Source organism: Sciurus vulgaris, assembly GCF_902686455.1.
Source record: "Sciurus vulgaris genome assembly, chromosome: 17".
Taxonomy (NCBI): Eukaryota; Metazoa; Chordata; class Mammalia; order Rodentia; family Sciuridae; genus Sciurus; species Sciurus vulgaris.
In genome coordinates, this window is record NC_136478.1 from 50,138,350 (window position 1) to 50,157,076 (window position 18,727).

General features: G+C 54.5%; 1 protein-coding gene across 3 annotated transcripts in view; it reads left to right on the forward strand.

Moving 5' to 3' along the window:
- Positions 1-5,698: 5,698 nt before the first annotated feature.
- PAK4 (p21 (RAC1) activated kinase 4) overlaps positions 5,699-18,727 on the forward strand; it is a 39,429-nt gene continuing 26,400 nt past the window's right edge. For 2 of the 3 annotated variants that reach the window (XM_079119344.1, XM_079119349.1), the window contains exon 1: positions 5,699-5,854. The gene's annotated coding sequence lies outside the window, so the exon portion shown is untranslated. The other variant, XM_079119348.1, reaches the window with a different exon arrangement.

Sequence of the window (18,727 nt, forward strand, 5' to 3'; positions counted from 1 at the left end):
CCTTACAGGAAGTCGTCCTGTGGCTCCATTGTACTTACTAAAAGCCGGAGTCCTCTGGTGGCCCATGAGCCCCCACCCCTCCCTGTCCTCACCCCTTTCGCGCCCTCCTCCTCTCGCCTTAGCGTTGGCTGTTCCCCCTGCCAGGACACCGTTCCCCACTTATCCACATGGCTCCCTCCCTACAGGTCTGCTCAGTGTTACCTTCCCTGATCGCCTCAGGTCAAACAGCCCCCCAGCTGCAGGCGTGTGGCTGAGTGTTGGAGCGCTTGCCCAGCATGCCCTGGGTTCCATCCCCAGCACCACGAAGCATTCAAACACCATAAAGCAGCCCCCCGAGTTCTTCCGTCCACTTCTTCCCTCTACCTTCTTGAGCACACTTAGCTCTGTGACCTGGTGTGCAGGCACGTTTCACTTATGTTTGGTCTCCTTCATCAGAAGGGGCAGTTTCTGATCTGACATATAGTAGGTGCTCAATAAATGCCCTGACCCACTGACGGAAGAAACAGGAACTCAGGGTACAAGGCTAAGCAAAGCGCCTGGCGCAGGAAGCACATTAGGAAAAGCAGGAATGACAGTGATCTGGGGCACTCCCGGCCCTGGTCCCGGGAGCTCCCACAGCTGGGTGCGGGGGAAGCAAGCGGGAGGGGCTCATTGTGTCGCGGCATCTATATGACATGCGCAGGAGGTTCCAGGTTGCAGGCAGGAGAGGCGGGGGCTTCTGCCGGGCAAAGCCAAGGGAGGCTTTGGAAGGTGGCGCTGATGGAACGCAGTGCCATTGCAGGACACAGGAGGGCTCGTGACCTGCTTTTCCTGCCTGCTGAAACTAACATGGGCATAACACCATCTCACTATTGCATTTTTTTTTTTTTTCTTTTTCTTTTGCAGTTCTGGGGATAGAATCCAGGACCTTGTGCATGTCAGGCAAATTATCACTGAGCTACGCCCTCCTCGGCCCTCCCTTTTATTTTGGAACCAGGGATTGAACCCAGGGGGCCTAACCACTGAGCCACATCCCAGCCCTTTTTATATTTTCTTTTGAAACAGAGTCTTGCTAAGTTGCTTAGGGACTCACTAAGTTGCTGAGGCTGGCCTCAAACTTCCCATCCTCCTGCTTCAGCCTCCTGAGCCGCTGAGATTACAGGCATCAGGCATAGTGTCTGGCGCAAAGAATTCTTAATAGACAGGAATTGCAAACGTACAAGGCTGGGAGAAAGCAGCCTGTCTCAAAAGGCCACTCACAGGGCCTGGGGGTGTCGCTCGGTGGTGGAGCACTTGCCTGGCATGTGTGAGGCACTGGGTTTGATTCTCAGCACCGCATAAAAATAAATGAATAACATAAAGGTATTGTGTCCATCTACAACAATAGCAAAAGATTTTTAAAAAGGCCACTCACGGTATGATCCATTCGACACTCTGGGAAAGGGCAGTTCATCTATGGCAACAACAGTGGATTAATGGTTGCTTAAAGCTGGGGCAGAGGGAGGATTAGGAGGAAGCTCTCTCTAGTGCCAGGGTGGGACCTGGAGTCCCACAGTGGGAAGCGAGCGCTCTGCCACTGCCCAGTCTTTTTACGGCTGCCTGGATTTTTCTTTTTTAATTCTGCCCATCACCTCAAGTTATATGATTTTATCTATTCATGTATTTATTGTCTATCTCTCGAGCATTTGTTCTCTGAAAAAGAAGAGAAGCGATCAGAAGCCCAGACCCACAGAGCCAGGCTGCCTGTGTGACTTTGGAGAATTTACTTACCCTCTCTGGGCCTCTATTTGCACTTGTGTGGAGTAAAGCTAAGATACTGCTTAGAGATGTGGTGGGCATAAAGGAGGCTGTAGGTCTGTGCTCAGCACAGGGCCTGTGACACCGCGTGCTCAGCAGTGTTTCCAGTTGTCACCATTCAACCTCCCCGGTGGCGTTTAAGGGATGCATTCGCGAGAGTGAAGTGCCTTTGAGAGCATCCGTTTTAAAGCCGGACTTCCCGGTTAAAATGGCCGCGGAGCTGTTCTCAAGCGTGGGCTGTGTTCCACTTCTCACCAGGCCTCTTTTTCCTCATCTGCTAAGTGGTTCTAAAGATCCCATCCCATAGACAAACGAGGATTAAATACAATAAGGTAGGCAGAATGTCTAGAGAGGGCCTGGCATAGGGAACTAGGGGAAAATGGGAAGAAATCTAAGTGTTAGATGAGAGGGGATTTAAATGCACTATGATAATCAAAACCAATGATAATAAAAATTCTTACTAAAATAGTGCTTACCAGTGATGAATATCTGTGCATACCCACACACCTCCCCACCCGCCTCTTGGTACTGGGGACTGAACCAAGAGTCACTTTATCAACACACATCCTCCAGACAGATCTCACTAAGTTGCTGAGGCTGGCCTTGAACTTATGATTCTCCTGCCTCAGCCTCCCAAGATGCTGGGATTATAGGCACGCACCCCTGCACTCTGCTGTCTTTCTTTCCCTTTCAGATCAATTCCTAGACTTGATGAATATTACCAAAAGGCTGCCTGAAACACAGTTCACAAGTGAAGTGTAAGACTGGCTTTTTAAAATATTTTTTTTTATTTTAAGAGTGGTTCTTATTTTGTATTCTTACCAGCACCAATTAGGACATTTTAAAGATTTTTTTCTGAGCTGGGTGCAATAGCGCATGCCTATAATCTTAGCAACTTGGGAGGCTGAGGCAAAAGGATCAAAAATTATTAGAGGCCAGCCTCAGCAACTTGTCTGGAAATAGAAAATAAAAAGGGCTGGGTTATAGCTCAGTGGTAAAGCACCCCTGGGTTCAATCCCTAGTATCAAAAAACATATTTTATATTTCCCCCCCAAGATACCTAAAAAAGATCAGTTTTGGTATGTATTTCATTCATTGCTTATTCACCAATTCCATTTTTCCTATTTATTGTTTGGGTTGCTTTCTGTATTTTTGTTCATATCTTTGGCCTATTTTTCTGTTGTATAGAAATCTTTCCTTTCATATTGACTTGCAAATGCTTTCTACATATGAAGGACAGAAAGCTTTGCTTGCTACCCATGTAGTGTGATTTCTTTTCCTTGATATAGTGAAATTTATAATTTTTATTTTTGAGTTTAAATCCTCCTCTCCCTCTTTACCTGTTTCCATCCTTTAAGAGTCACCCCCACGCAACCCCTCAGGGAGCCCTTTGGAGGATGCTCTTTTGAGTCTGATTTTTCTTCTTCCAGGGTCCCGAAATAGCAGGGTCTGCCCCACCCTGAGTAAGCTCTTGGGGCAGGTCTGTCACCTAAATTGTTCCAAGAGTCTGCTCTCTAACTGGGATCCCCAGTTAAGTTATAAGAGGGCTTCCCCTAACACAGTTCTACGGCCTATTGCCCTGAAATTTGTGCAGGGGCTTCAAGGGGGTAAAGACTGTGCCTGTTTCTCTTCCAATCTTGGGGGCCTGGGTAGGATACCATATCTCAGCTACTAGTCTTGCTTTTTCTAAAGCAGAGATTCTGTAAGCCGTAAGGATTTTAAAGGAGCCCCAAAACAAGAACGTTTAATGCTGGTGAGGAGACTCTGCTGAGTGGAAACCACACCATTTTGTAACGTGTGCTCCGGCCATGGGGAGGCAGCAGAGGGCAGTCAGTGAGAAGAGTGCTGAATTTCAAGGGTTTGCCCCATGAGCAAGACTGAGCAAGCGAAGTTGTTTCTGCCTCAGTTGCCTCCTGGATGAACCAGATGTGGATAACCATAGCCCTATTGTTAAAATCAAATGGCTTAGCCGGGTGCTGTGGCACACACCTGTAATCCCAGCAGCTCAGGAGGCTGAGGCAGGAAGATCACGAGTTCAAAGCCAGCCTCCGCAACTTAGCAAGGTCCTAAGCATTTTAGCGAGACCCTATCTCAAAATACAAAATAAAAGGGACTGAGGGATGTGGCTCAGTGGTTAAGTGCCCCTGGGCTGAATCCCTTGTACCAAAAAAAAAAATCAAATGGCTTAGCATTATGACTTCTGATGCATAGAAATGCTTGAAACTCAGGAAATGTATTAAATCTTCAAAATGAACATGCTAGGATTTGGGAATGTAGCTCAGTGTTAGCACCCTTGCCTAGCACGCCCAAGTCCCTGGGTTCAATTCCCAGCACTGCAAATAAATAAATAAATGTACATTCCCTCTGACTCAACAGCTCCATTCATGGTAATCTATTCAAAGGAAATAATCAGAGCTGTGCACAAATATTTAGCTCTTTAGATTTTTTTAGGAAACAGATTTATAGTAGCAAAATATGTATCAACAGTATAGATGCTCAACAGAATAGAGTGTTTAAACAAATTAGAGTTCACTGATAGGATGCTTCTTAAAAAAAAATCTTCCAAAAAATGTTTAATGGCATAGAAAGATATTAGTGATACTATAATCTTGTTTTTTTAAAAAAAAAAAAAAGATAACATTTTTTAGTATGTCTCTGATCCTATTTTTTTTTTAAAGGTAGGAACAAGTAAAGAGAACATACCTCCGCATCCATCATGGTTTTCACAGACATTAATGAAATGCCTACTATGTGCTAGACAGTCTGCTGGGCAGAGGAGCTGCATTAAACATTCAAGTGCATCTCTGAAGACTCACCAGTCATTCAACCATTTAGCTACATCACCCAATCCTTTTCATTTTATTATTTTGAGGCAGGGTTTTGCTACGGGTGGCCTCGAACTTCCCAACCTACTTGTGAACCTTCTGCCACAGTCTCCGGAGGAGCGAGGACCACAGGCTGCTCCACCGTGCCCAGGCCATTTAACAAATGTTTATCGAGCATTTCCAAGTCAATGATGCCAGGGCCCTGGGAACGCAGCAGGGAGCAAGGACCAAACTCCATGCTCTCTTGGGGCTGACATTCCAGCAGAGACATCTGACAATAACTGCAACTAGCACGGACTAGTGAAGGCTGTGGTAACATCTGAGAGCCGAGTGTGCCGATTTAGGTTGGGTGGGCAGGAAGGAGCTTACTGAGAAGGTTTGCGTAAAACCCTGAAGGAGGAGCGGAGGGAGCTGAGGGAACACAGGGGCCTCCAAAGCAACGACCTCGAGCGGAGAGGGCGCCTGCTGTGTTTTCAGGAACAGTGAGAAGATGGGGGCCTGGTTGTAAGACCATGGATGTCCGAGTTTATTAGTTTATGAAAAGCTTTTTAAATTTTCCATTTTTTGACTAATTACTTTAAAAACTTATTTAAAAAATGAAGACCAAGTAGTGCCACACAGACCGTCATTGGAAAAGTGTTACCTAGGTCCTGTGGTCCTAGGCTAGCCCGCTCCCCGCTGAGCCTGATTCTTATCTGTAAAATGAGTAATAAAAATAAAACAGGGCTGTATTAAGTGTCCGGCTAATCCAAGGAAAGCATTTACCGCGTGCCTGACACATGCGCTTAAGAACTGTTCCTGGCGATTATTAACCCATGGCGGTCTTCCCTCCCCTAATTCCTTTTGGGAGAAGGTGGGAGCGCGCGCGACAGGAGGACAGTCATTTCCCCTTTAAAGAAACTGGAGTGGGCGGGGAGGCAGCTTCTCCGCACCTTTTCCAAATTTTCCAATCCCCGCCAGGCATTTTCCGTCCGAATGTCTCCGATTGGGCAATCTACACCAATCAGAAGCTGGAGCGGGCGCAACCCGGAGCTCAGCTCCGCCCCTGCGCCGGCCCTGCCCTCCGCCCGGTCAGCGCCGTTGCTATGGGGACTGGTGGGCGGTGAGGGGGAAAGCCCCGGATGTTCGTTGGGGATTCAACATGGCGGCGGTAGTAGCCGCGGTGGCGGCGGCGCAAGAGAGCTGAAGGTGGCGTTAGGGCGCGGAGTTCCGGGCCGAGCAGCCAGGCCGCGAGCGACTGTGGCGCCGAGCTGGTAGGCCAGGCGGTCAGGGCAGGGATTTGTGGTAGGCCGGGAGCTGGCGGTGGGAGAGCATTTAAGTGGGAGGGGGCGGGGCCCTGGGGGTCAAAGTTCACCAGTGGAGGGTAGGGTCGTGTTGAAAGGGTCGGGGGTCAACGCCGACGGGAGGGAGGTGGAGAGGAGACCGGTGGGCAGACTCTGGGGGGCGTGGCGAAGGGGAGCGCAAAGTTTGAAATTTGAAGTGGGGGCGCGTTCGAGGGGATCGAAACGAGTCTCAAAAAAGGGGGGCTCAAAGTTAGTCGTTTGAGGGGAGGGTGCGCCTCGTGGGTCAGAGGTCACGACTACAGGGACGCCGGGTTGCAGATGTAAAAGCCACAACTACAGGACAGGTGAATGAATTTTAGGTTTGGGGGTCTTTTAGGAGATAAAAGGTGGGGGCGTGGCTAGAGGGTACAAAGGTCAAAATCTGACAGCGGGGCTGATGTTCGGGAGGGCCTAAAGCTAGAACCCAGTGGGACATACTGCTGGAGGGAAGGGGCAGGGGCATCCAGAAAAGGGGTCAAAAGTGCTTCCTGGTGGTGGAAGAAGGGGAGCCCCTCCCACAATTGATAATGATAACAGCAAACTCACCTACCGCACTGATCTCCAGCCAGACTCTTCCCAGCACTTTACCTGTGTACTCGCCTAGCCCTCGCTACAACCTTATGGGGTCTTAACCTGTTGTTAAGAACTTAAGTGATTTGCCCAAGGTCAGCTAATGAGTAAGTTGTGCCGCAGAGATTCCACCTCTGGAATCCTGGCTCAGAGTCCTAGGGCTTATTGCTTCTCAAAGAGTCGTAATGCGGGTTAATGTTTAATGAGGACTCACACTGTGCTGAGTGCCCTGGGCCTGATTTTGTTTCATCCCTATCACAATCCGTGAAGTGAGCACTAGAGGTAAACCCACTTTACAGACAGAAAAAGAGAGGCTCAGACAGCTGTTGAGGACAGGGGCCAATTCAAAGTGGGGTCCGAATGATTCCAGAGCTCCTGCCTCTGGCTTCCACCTTGTCCATTTTTCCAGCAGGTCTGTTTTTGGAAGCAGCAGGCTGGGCAAGGCTGGGCCACTCCCTGGGCAAGAACAGAGTGTCTGTTTGGTCTCCTTGGAAGGGTGTGATCTGGGAGGGGAGGTTCCCATGGGCCTGTTGGAATGGGATGTTGGTGGGTGGCCCAGAGTTCCGCGAGACTGATGGACTCAAGGCCGGGGAGGGTGTCCTTAGGGGGTACCCTGTGCAAAGTGGGATGTCTATGTTCTTGAACCCCCAGGCTCTCCCTGTGGTCCCCAGTGGCTCCCACTACATTTCCTGCTGCTGTTCCCATAGCTCCCAAACTCTAGAGCTCTAGGTGTAGGCCTCCTTGTAGGCTTTGACCTTCCTGTTCCCTTTGCTTGGAATTTTTCCTCCACCCTGCCCCTCTCAGCCAGCCCTGGACCACCCTATCTTTCATCGCCCTCAGGAGAGGCTCCCTCATGTGGGCTCCCCAGCCTGGTACTGGTCTGCCTTGTTTACTAGGGTGCGCATTTGTAGTTTGCCTCTGCTGGAATGTGAGTGTTCCTGAACCCTGCCTGGCTGCAGAGAATGCCCTGGTGGTGCAGGCGATCTCTGGGTGCTGGGATTGCAGCAGAGGACAAGACCCACAGAGCCATTAACCAGACCCCCCAGTGACACATGGTGATATCTCTGCAGACAATGATGAGGCCTGGAGAGTGTCCAACTCGACCTGGCCTGAGGCCTTTGTCCCTGGGAAAGTCCCTTGAGGAAGCTCTGAAGGTTAGGTAGGTGGGAAGGAGCACCCAGGCAGAAGGAGCAGCCTGTGCAGAGCACTGGGTGTAGTGGAGGCCTGGCCTGGTGACCCGCGCAGAGCAGGAGCCTGGAGGTGGTGCAGGGTCAGGGTGAGAGGCGGGGAGGCCCAGCTGGGGGCTCAGTGGGCGCAGGAGAGGGAGGGACGAGGCGTTTCCTCCTCTGTGGAACCAGCGCAGTGCTGGGGGCGCCTCCTGGAAGCCTGCGGGATGCAGAGCACTGGTCCCAGACCTGGCGTGCAGGGCATCGTAAGCATCAGGCTGCTGCCACCACCACCTGGCGGGCCTCGGAGTTGATGAGCAGCCTCCCTCCACCTGCCTCCTGGCTTCCTCTGCAGCCGCCCCTCCCCCACCCGGCCCTGGCCTGGTTGGGAGCAGGCACGCTGCCAGGCAGCCCTTTGAGGCTGCCCAGCCCAAAGCTTTGTGGTGCCAGCTTGGCACAAGTGAGGGAAGGACTTTGCCGTTGGAGAACCACATGTTCAGGTTCCTGCCTAGTCACTTACTAGCCTGGGACCTTGGGAAAGCGATTTCTTATTAGCGAATTTGTACCCTATGGTACATTCTAGACTGAAAATGTGGGAAAGCAGAGCTTTCAGTAGCAGAACACCCAGACACCTGGCGCCAGGCCCAGGACAGCACGTTCCAAGGGTCCATGAAAGGCTGAGGGGCTGCCGCCTTCTCCCCTCACCCCTGCCCCCTCCATCCCCTCCAGTGGTGGTGCTGGCTTTGGTGGTGGGCCTTCCTCCACAGCTGTCACTCTCCTTGAGTGTCTCACAGACAGCAAGCACTTTGGAGTCACCGGCTCGGTGAGATCAGGGCGCGGCTCCCTTGCTCTGGGCAGGCACAGCCTGAGTTCTTTGGAAACCCCAGGTGGCTCTCTTGGCCAGTGGAGCTCACCACCCTTGAGCCTGGACATGGTGTCGCTGTCAACGTGTCCTTTTGCACTGTGCTTTTCATGTTCCATATTAGACTTTGGATCTTGCTCCCTGTGGCTGTGCGTGGGCCTTGGGCTGACCGCGCCTTTTCCCTGCCTTTGAGTATTTCTCTTTTGTGATAGTGTCTCAGGAGTTATCTATCCATTCACACCTTTGGGGGCCATTTTGGTGGTTTCCTGTTGGAGCTGTACCAGTGTTGCAGAGAACATTCTGGAATGGGTTTCCTTGTATACTATGTCCGGAGTCTGCCTTGCAGGAGAAATGCTGCCTGTACCTTTTGCAGTGGTGGCCCTGCGCCTCCTGAGGGGTTTTCCGTGTGCTTCCCAGCAGAGCTTGAAGTTGTCCTCACGCCACAGGCTTTGGGCACAAAGCACCGTGAGTTGGCAGGTGTTAGGGAGCCCACCCCAGTAGGCTAACTGGGAACAGTTGGAAAGTGGTTGGTGGCACTGCCTTAGCTGGGTCCACCTCAGAGGAGGAGGCAGGCTAGGGAGGGCTTGGACCTCTACCTCCGGGGCAGGACAGTGACCGCAGCTTTGATTCAGTTCTCCTTGGAGAGCGGCTGCGGGGGCTGACATTTGGGTGACAGACTGGACTGACCTGAACTTCCTTGGGGAGTTGGCAGGGAGGGAGGAAGTAAAGGTGGGGGAGGGGTGGCACAGCCTCACTACACTCTGTACATGTGACCAGCAGAGCCAGCCCCTGACAGACATGCTGACCCCAGACAGTGACAGCCCAGAGAGAGGTCAGGACTGTGGAGGAAGAGCCACAGGCAGAGGGGTCAGGGCCAGGACAGCAAAGTACCCAACCCAGCCTGGGAATTCAACAAGACTTTCTAGAGAAAAGGACATCTAGTCAATGAGAAAGAGTGATCCCAGCCTAGAAAGGAGGTAGACAGAAATAGAACAGTAGTGGGTACAGAAGGTGCAAAGGCCCTGAGGTCTGAGTGCAAAAGCCCATCATAGCAGCTGGGCGGGGAAAGAGGAGGGGTGGACAAACAGGGCTGGTGGGGTTTGGGCTGTGTGAGGGCAAGTCATTGGAGGACTTGGACAACCTCTGGTTTCCCTTTATAAAGATTGTTCAGGCCTCTCTGGGAGGGGCAGATCATGGGAGATGGTGACAGAAGATGGAGCTGCTGCTCACATAGTCGATGCAGAAGAGGGTGGGTCGGAAGGTGGCTGTGATGCAGGCGGGTCCTGCGCTGCCCCAGTCTGAGTTCTTTACCCATATTCTGTTAACTCACATGATCTTCACAGTGGCCTGTGAAGTCGTATGTTACTGTCCCCACTTGAGAGATGAGAACACAGATCCAGCAAGGTATGTGACTTGCCTCGGGTTGGAGAGCAGGCAAGTGACAGAGGCAGGATTTTCACCCCAGGCTTTGGGCCCCAGAGTCACTGCTCATTACGGGAGGTAGGTTTCCCATAATGAGCAGAGGTGATCTGGAAGTAGCTTTGATAGGACAGGGCCCATTCCCGTCCCCTTGCTTCTTAGCCAGGCTGCTTTTTAGACAGAAGCCCCCGGGGACCCACTGGATTTGGGTTCTCTGGACGCGGAGTCCCTCTTTCCTCAGGGCTGCCTCGCCCCTCCTTCAGCCTGCTGGCTCGTGGCGAGCTAGACTTCCTGGCCAGACGCCGTCAGGGGTGTCCCCAGCAGCTGTTTCTTCCATCTCCAGAGCAGGCAGTTACAGATGCTGCCGGCAGGAAGCCATCACCTTCCAAGTCATGGCCAGGGAAATGGGACCCTTCCCGTCCCAGCCACTCATCCGGGGCCAGGACTTATTGTCTGCCAGACACACTGACCCACAGGAAGGTTGTAGGGGGCGGCCAAGGAAGGTCAGAAGGGAACTCTCCCAGGTCCCAGGGGAGCCAGCTATGCTAGATGGCACAGGAGCCACCACTGACAGCAGCCTGTCTCCTGGGGCACTCTGGTCGCAACCTGCCCTTCCCTGGGGACCTGTGGGGTAGTGGGCGTTTCCCTGCCCAGCATACAGTCCGCACGTCCCTCAACCTGCCTGGGAGCCCGTGGGGAGTAGTGGGCTCCCCTGGTAAATGGAGGCGTTCCGACCCCCTCTCGGGGCTGAGGGAGGATCTGAGGGGATCTTGCCTGTGAAGTGCTCAGCCCAGAACCTCAGTGCTTGGCGCAGAACCTCAGCGAGCTCTTGAACTTGATGGCTTTAACAGTCACCGTTTCCTGCACGCTGTCCTGTGGGCTCCGGGCCTGTAGCAGCTGCAGGCACCGGGCTCCCCTGCTGTTGGCTCTGCACGGCACGGCTTCATGATCTCCCCGCCAGGGCTCTGCGCCGGACCCTGAGGACCAGGTGTTCCTGACCTCATTTCTTCCTTCCTCGTTTTCATCTTCAGAGGGCACTTTGGCTGCGTGTGCACGGATCACCTCGTCCCCTGAATACTCGCCGAAAACCTGCCCACAGCCAGAAGGATGAGCTTCAGCAACTTCCCTCTGGCTGCGGTCCCTTCCCAGACAGCACCTGGTTCCCAGGGGCCTTCCCTCCTCTCTTGCCATGTCTGTTCCCGAGTCGCCCCCTGGCCCCTGCTGAGGGCGCAGGCTTCCAGCCGTGTCTGCCCTGCCCTTGGCATTTTCTCTCCAGAGTTCTGGGTCAGGACAGGGCGGGTCCTCCAGCGTCCTGTGGCAAGCGTGTGTTCCGCTGACCCCCTTTTGTGCAGGCCATGCCAGTATTTTTATGCTTAACCATGTGTGCTTGTGGCATGAACGTCCTCTAGAAGTGGACTTGTGGGTCTGAGGTGTCCCCTCAGCTCTGCCAGTGTGTTCCACCCTGCAGACAGGGGGCGCCAGGTCACCCTCCCACCCCATGTGCGGCTCCACATCTGAGCCTCCTTGGATGGGTGTTATCTGCCACTGTGGGCCCTCATCATCTTTCTGATTTTAATATGAGTGAAGTGAAATGTTTTGGTGTTATTGAAAGCCATGTGAATGTCCTTTTCTGAGAAGTGTCTGCTCATGTTCCTTTCCCAAGAAGGGGCAACCAGCATAGGCCACAACCCCACAGCAAGGGACAGATCTGGGGCTCATGCCCAGGCCTTCCTGGCTCCACTCTGGAGCTGTTCACCTGTCTGATGTAGTAGAGGTGGAGGAGGGTGAGCTCCAGAGCCAGCTTAGTAGCTATGGGGACCTCAGACAAGTCACCACACCTGTCTCTGCCTTGGTATTCTAGTCTGTAAGATGGGGATAATATTGGTGCTTCCAAATAGCTTTGTATTGAGGACATAAATGCATATTCAGCAGGTGAAATACTTAGTGTCTAAGACCATTAGCTGCTGAGTTTAGTAATTATAAGAGTACCCTGTGTTACAGTGTTAACAGCACTGTTCTAAGTGCCTCTGTAAATGACAGAGATGTCATTATTGTCTCCCTTTAATAGGGGAGGGATGCTGAGCGTAGTGGTGCATGCCTGTAATCCCAGCGACTCGGGAGGCTGAGGCAGGAGGATCACATGTTCGAGGCCAGCTTCAGCAACTCAGTGAGACCCTAAGCAACTTAGTAAGTTCCTGTCTCAAATAAAATATAAAAAGGACTGGGGATGTGGCCCAGTGGTTAAGTGCCCCTGGGTTCAATCCCCAGTATAAAAAAAAAAAAGTGGGGGGTGGGGTTGTAGCTCAGGGGTAGAGTGCTTGCCTGTCAGTCCCCAATACTGGAAAAAAAAAAAAATGGGGGAGGAATTGAGGACCTGGGCAACTTGCCCAGGGTCAGCCCAGGGTCACTGAGAGGCAGGACTAGGATTTGGATCCACGAGGTCTGGCTCCTCCCACTGTGACCCTCTCCTGCTGGGCCCTCTCCCTCCTTCCCACCATCCTCTTCTAGGATGTCCCCATCCCAGGCAGGCTGCAGTGGAGCTTTGAGGGGACACCATGGCAGGTGGGGACCGTCTCTGCTCCTACCCCAGTTGCCCGGCCCGGAAACTCCTGATAGAGCAGCATTGTGTGAAGTTTGGAGCTTGTTTCCCCGGTCTGGTTTCATCTCTCCCATGTGACCGAAAGTGGCCTGTCATTCTGGGCTGAAACTCCCCACTAGCCCCCCACCCTGCAGCCAGTGGTCATGGTTGGACCTAGGGAGAAAGAGGGACACCGCTGCCCGCCACCTCCGTGGAATACTCTTCCCACACAGGGAGCCCATGCAGGTCCTCAAGCGAGGGGCCAGTCCCTTCCTGGTGCCCACCGGGAACTCCACAGCCCTGTCCTGCCTTCCCCCACGTCTCCCATAGCAGCCTGGCCCCAGGTTATTTGACTCTGAAATACATCTAAAATGCCATCACTTTTTAAGAATGGTTACTGATTTCCAGCGCCATGTGCCTGCAGCAAAGTGTGTGAAAGGCACACCTCAGGTTAGCATGTGCTACAAGGTGGACAGATACTTCGTCCCCTCCTGACACGACCTGCACGGGGCCCCGTTTGACCGTGGCGGCCCAGGGCCTTGCTGGTCCCCATAGTGTGTGCGCCAGGTGTGCCTCCTGACTTCCCCAGTGCCATCTCGCCTGCTTCCCACCTTCACCCAATGGACTCCTGGGGAGGCCTGCCCTGTCTGTCCGTCCTGGGGTCTGTGAGTCTGTGCCCGCGCTGCCGGCGTCATACTCCACGCCTCCTGTTGCAGCCAGGGTCTGTTTCTCCCTCTCGGTGGCTGCCCTGTCCCTGCTGCACACACTTCAGGGAGCATGCCCAGGAGCGCACCATGGGTGCAGAGAGCCAGGTGTTGTCACCGACGGTGGACCTGCAGCCTCCCCAGTGCTAGGGTGCTGTGTTCACTGAGGGTGGGCTGAGAGCCTGGTACTGCGCATCCCAGCCTTGGGACCGCCCCTTTTTCCTTGCCATTGGAACAATTTTATTCTTCTCTTCTGCCACAGTAACACTCTGCTGACGTTGGGATGGGTCCCCTTGTTCCTGCCCGCCCTGTGTTGCCTGGCGTTCCGGCCCTCCCGCCCTCTGCGTAGGAGTCAGTGCGGATCCCTGGATAAGCCCGTGCTGGGGCCCGGGACCCAGAGCTGAACCCAGCCTACACAGAGCCCGCCCAGCAGGGGTACAGGCCTTGACCCAAGAGTGACACCCGGCAGGGAGAGGCTCAGGGCCGCTGACACCAGGCCCCGTCTCGCCCCCGTGCCTGGCTCAGTCCAGGCACCCTTCGTCCTCTTGCTGGAGCCCAAGCCTGGCCTTGTTCTGACCCTCCCTAATTCTCATCCCAGAGTTAGCACCTGTCCCTCCCTCAGGCGCCCTCACTGCCCCCTGGCTCTTCCTGGCTCTTCCCCGCCACCCTCAGTCTGTCCTCACCACCACCTGACCACATCACACCCTGGCCCGGCTGGGGACCCTCCTGTGACTCTTTCTCTGCTAGGCCCACAAGGCCCAGGCCTAGCCTTCCCGCCCACCCTCGCCCACCGTCCACCCTCCACCCTCCACAACACCTCCTCCACTCCTCTGCTTTGCCATTCCTGGAACATTCCAGGTTGGGTCCTTCCCCAGGGTCTATGGTTTTTTCCCTTTCCTGTGCTGACAGTGTTGTCCCTCTGTCCGTTCAGTCCCCCCTCAGAGAGCCCTGCCCACAGGGGCTACAGTGGCACATCCCCCACCTGCGTCTTTCTCTGGCCACCTTGGGCTGGGCTTCCTAGTGCTCCTCAGTCACTTACCTTGCATGGCGTTCATGGGCCCGTTGGTTTATGGTGCACCGCCCCCACAGTAACTTAGCTCACCTTGTTGGGGTTGGGGTGGGAGGACGGGCCCAGGCTGTGTTCCCTATTTCATTCCCATGGTGTGGTGTGCAGTAGTCGCTCAATAAGTGCTGATGGGCCAGGCACAGTGGCATATGCCTGTAATCTCAGTTACTCAAAGACTGAGGCCAGAGGATCACAAGTACCAGGCCAGCCTCAGCAATTTAATGAGACCCTGTCTCAAAATAAAAAACAAAAAGGGCTGGGGATGTAGCTGTGTGATAGGGCGCCCCTGGGTTCAATCTCCAGTACCAAAAAATAAATAAACAAACGCTGGCGGAGTGACTGACTGAGCTGTAATAATTCAGGTGGCTGGAGCGTCTAGTAGTGACCTGCTGTGGGTGGGGAGTGCAGTAGGCTTTCCTGAGGAGGAAATGTCACTCCAAGAACGAACTGGACTTTAGCTAAGGGAGAAGGGGTGAGGGAAGTCCCCCGCAAAGAACGCAGGGGCCCTTGAGGAACGGAGGGGGACCGAGGCAGGCCTTCTTGCCTGGCACAAGTTCTGGGCGTTTCTCAGACTTCTGCTTCTCACAATCTCATCCTGGCGCCTGGCACATAAATCTAGATGTGATTGTTTAGTTTTTTCCAAGAAATAAGCGCTGGCCTGTTGTGCCTTCCAGGAAGGACCCAGTGGCAGATAAATGGACTCAGTTGCCTTCTGTTTGGAGATTGTCTCTGCCTCTCAGCCCCTGGGGCACCCCTGCTTGGAGGCAGAAGGCCTGCCGTGACCTTGCCTCTGGGGTGTGGAGCCCTGTTTCTGCATACAGGATCCTGGTTAGGCTGATTAGAGGGCAGGACTGGTTGAGGGTGGTTTGCGCAGCAGCTGGGTCCTTCCTGGAACCGCGGGTGGCTAGGCCCACCTGACCCATTTCACAGACTGGGAGGGCACCCGGCTCCAGCAGTGGGTGAGTCCCTGGCGCATTTGGAGGCTGGCCCGGTGCTGGGCAGATCGTGGGGACTGCCAGGTGCAGTCCGCGTTCTTGCGACTCCTCCGAAGCCGGTCCAGGTCCCTGCCGGCCTTCCACTGGGCTGCCTGCTTTATTTTTGAGTTCTTATTTCTTTGAGTTACCCCTAGGTTCTGATAAGAGCCTTGGCTTTGGGGGTGGCGTGCTGCTTTTCCCCAGTTGGTGGCTTGTCTTCTCACTTTTAAAAATTGTGTCTTATGGTGGATAAAAATGCTTAATTTTAAGGGAGTCAAGTTTGTCATTCATTTCCTTTATGGTTTGATAGTGCTGCTCTTGGTTGGTTGTGTGTAAGTGTGGGTGTGAGCGTGTGCGCACGTGTGTGTGTGGCGTGTGAGTGAGTGAGTGAGGGCAGCTGGGACCCAGCCACTGGAGCGCCGGGTATTGCAAACAGGCTGCTCGGGCTCCTCCCTGGTTGCCTCTGAGCCTCTACGAGCAGCTGTCTGGGGCTCTCCTTTCTCTGGAGCAGGTTGTCATGTGCCACCCTGTCCTGGTTTCTTTAGTCCTGGCTGCAGTGAGAGCACTCACTCTTCTTCAGGAGTGTCCCAGCCACTCTTGGTTTTTATGTTTTCATTTACATATGAGACCCACAGCTTGTCAGTGTGTGCACCCCCCAACTGCCCCATGAACTTGGTACACCTCTGTCGCCTTCCCCAGCGTCTCAGGAAGGTGTCGCACTTTCCCACACAGGCCTTGCCCACCTCCTGTTGGATTCGTCCTGGGTCTGTCAAGACGGCAGGGCCCCCCCAAACCGGAAGGCTGGCTCCTCGGTTTGGCCTTGCAGGGCGCGGCTCTCCGGCATGGGCAGGGCCAGCCCCCCATGCCCCGCGTCTTCCCTGACGCGCCCTCTGAGCCCTGGCAGAGGGCAGCAGGGCGCCCAGTGAGGAGGCTGTAATTTTCCTGAATGATTTCAAGGGCTAATGAAAGGTTTTCCTTGACTAATCAGCTTACAGCTTAATTATCAGGGAGCAGGCTCAGCGGTATGGGAAGCAGGAAGGAGCACGGCCCAGCCTTACCCCCTGGGGCAGCAGAAGCTGGCCTGGCCCAGCACCCGCCAGCAGCTCTGCAGGGGTGGCCGTCCTGAGTCCCTGCGCTGCTCTGCTGCTTGGAGTGAGCCCTCGCCTCTTCACTGTGCGCACCTCACTTACCCTGCCCAGCTGGGTCAGCTTTGGCAGTTGCTCTCCCCTTGCCCATTCTGCCCACTCTGATGAGTGATGAAGGGGTGCCCAGGCCGGGCTGCGGTCGAAAGCCCCAGGGGAGTGGAGTCCTGAGGAGCCGTCGGGGGTGAGGGTGCAGACAGGAGAGTGGCGCTGGGCCTTCCCTGGGAAGGTGGCCGTCTGGACCTGGATGGGCTCCTGGCTTGTGAAGGGGGTGGGACCTGGGGATGGCCGTGCCAGGCCTGGCTTCATTCCTTGCATTCCTCAGCAGGCCCCAGACTCCCGGTGGCCCTAGGTGGGGGAGGGGGCCAGCAGGATAAGGGCCTGTGGACTCGGAGGCTTCCTGCCCCTCCCCCAGCTGCCTCAGGCCTCGCTTTACACCTCTCCCCCCTGGGGAGCAGCGAGTACGGGCATCCCAGGCTCTGAGTTATAGGAATGGCAGCAGACCCGGCTCACGCTGGTGTGATCCAGGCACGTTCTAGGCACTAATGACACGAAGGGAAGGTAAGACAGGTGTCTCCATGTTCCCTCAGGGGCGGTCTGCCGAGACCCCGGGGGGCTTCTGGGCCTGCCCTGGCTGCCCACCCCTGGGCCGCCCAGCCCATCCGTCTGGGCAGCTGCCCCCAGCTCCCTCCTTCTCCGCCTCTGGTCTCTGTCCCCAGTCCTGCATTTCTGCTTCCCTCCTCCCCTGGCGGAAGCGGCAAGGCTTCTGGGTTTGGGGTGGGATCGTGCCGAGCAGCGGGGAGATGGCTTCAGCAGGCCCAGGACGCTCCCCTGATGGGAAGGGCGCTGGGCACAGCCTCCTTGCCCCCGGAAGGGGAGTCTGGGCCACATCTGACTGACAGTTGTGGGCGGTGCTGGGGCCAGTTCTGTTGCCTGGAGGGAAGGACGCCAGGCCAGGCCCCTCTGAGCGAGTCTGGTCACCCGTCACCCGCTGCCAGTTGTCATTCGCAGCTCCGGCAGGTAGACTGCGGGCTGGCCCTAGTTGAATTCCAGCAAAGGCTTGTGCTGAAGATGTGCTATCGCATCGCGAAGAAACTGAGTTATTTTATGGAGGGGGAGTGGTGGCCAGTGCTCCCCTGTGTCCCTGCTTGTTGAGGGCTCTGCTGCCACCTCTCCCCCGGGGGGCACTCTGACACCACCTCCTCCCCCACCTCGGTGAGCCTGTGAGCCTCCGAAGTCCTGCATCTGGAGCAGGAGAGGAACGACTCTCCGGCTTCCCAGAGTTGCCGAAGGATGGAGTGAGTCCGTGTGCGCAGGCTCAGCACAGGGCTGCTGCCCTCTGCTATCGTGGTCCCTGCTACTGTTATCACCACTACGGGGATTAGAGAGGCAGGAGTCACAGGGGGAGTGATCCAGGGTTCTCTACTCTGAATTAGGTCACCTTTGCTTTGGTAAACCATCTGACACCTCTGTGTCATGGAAATGCTTACGGAGTCAGAAGAATGGCCTCCTGCTCTCCCCAGGTCCCTGTTACCAGCTTTATCAGGTGCCAGTCACAGCCAGGTTTTATCACCGTACCCCCAACCCCTACCTCCCTGACATTTCAAAATAATTTCCAAACATCATACACTTTATCCAAGAATGTTTCAGATTTGTTTATAAACAAGAATTCCTTAATGTCCTCACATTTCCCAATTGTTTTAAAGTCCTTTTTCCTTCTGTTTGATAGGGGTCCAAAGTCTGCACTAGGGCCTTGGTTGAAAGGCCTCCGAAGCCATCCTCCACCTCCGGATGTGTCCGTGGTTTTCCCACAGTCTGCCTCCAGCACGGTGTGGTCCCTAGGGCGTCTGTCTTCCGGGCTACCTGTGCCTGGGGAATAGGTCCAGAGGCCGCGCCTGCAGCAGGCTGCTTTCTGCAGCGAACCCCTTTCAGGGGCTGAGCCGAGTGTGAACCTGAGGGTGTACTCAATGTCTGTGTGACTTGCAGGTTAACTTTGAAAATTAAAATTGCTAAGTGAAGAAAATGACTGGATTAAAAAAGACCTTTTAAAGTCTCTCCTAATAGGCTTGTACCCCGGATACAGCAGAGGCAGGGCAGGAGGGACCCAAGGGACTGAGGCTGGGAACTCCCCTGGGCCTGTGTATGCCAGCCCCAGTTTCTGCTGATCCTGGGATCTTTGTGATTGACTGTGGCTTTGGGGTCCCACTCTGCTGAAGTTGCAGCCCCTGCTCTGGCTGACAGCTGCCCCTGGCCTGGTGGTAAGTTTTCAGGGTAGAATTAGCTCCTGTTCTGCTCCCTACCTGCTGTCCCACCCCAGGCAGCT